Consider the following 695-nt stretch of genomic DNA (forward strand, 5'->3'; position numbering starts at 1 on the left):
CTGTTTGTGGCAAGAGAAGAGAGAGAGAAGGGGAGGAGAATGGGGAGAGAAGCAAATGGTTGCTTCTTCTGTGTACCCTGACCAAGAATCAAATCTTTTACGTCCATACGCCAGCCAGTGCTTTATCCACTGAGCCAGTGGCCAGGGCCTTTTGTTTTTTAAGTCAACAACTTTTATTATCCTTCACATATTTCATAGACAAGAGTATGTGGCAAACTGGTCAGAGTAGAATGAAAAAAAAAAATACAGGTTTGAACATGCTGCTCTATTTACATCTGGGAGCAAGTCCTCCCCTGAGGTCACGCACAGCAGCTGAATTTGTCCAATGCTCCTTTGCAGATGCAGCCCGGGTATAATGGGCACAGCCCACAGGGCAGCATGAACAGCAGCTCTTCTAGGAGGTGCATTTGCAGTCTTTGCATTTGCAGGAGCCAGCACAGGTGTAGGATCCACCAGTTGGGCTAGAGCAGTTGGGGTCCATTTCAACCAGATGTTAGGCAGGAGGCCCAATGCTAGAGAAGAAACATTTGTGCTGGTACAACATGTGGTTGTATGTAAAGTTTTATTTTATTTACTTATTTATTTACTTTAAAATTGATATTTAGTGAGAAAGACAGGAAGGGAGAGAGATGAAAAGCATCAACTCCATAGTTGCAACACTTCAGTTGCTCACTGATTGCTTCTCATACGTGCCT

The 695-nt window shown here is 44.0% G+C and overlaps 1 pseudogene; it reads right to left on the reverse strand.

The window, feature by feature from the left end:
- Positions 1 to 299: 299 nt before the first annotated feature.
- Positions 300 to 481, reverse strand: LOC136308859 (metallothionein-2A pseudogene; annotated as a pseudogene).
- Positions 482 to 695: the final 214 nt, after the last annotated feature.

This window comes from Saccopteryx bilineata, chromosome 6, assembly GCF_036850765.1.
Source record: "Saccopteryx bilineata isolate mSacBil1 chromosome 6, mSacBil1_pri_phased_curated, whole genome shotgun sequence".
NCBI lineage: Eukaryota > Metazoa > Chordata > Mammalia > Chiroptera > Emballonuridae > Saccopteryx > Saccopteryx bilineata.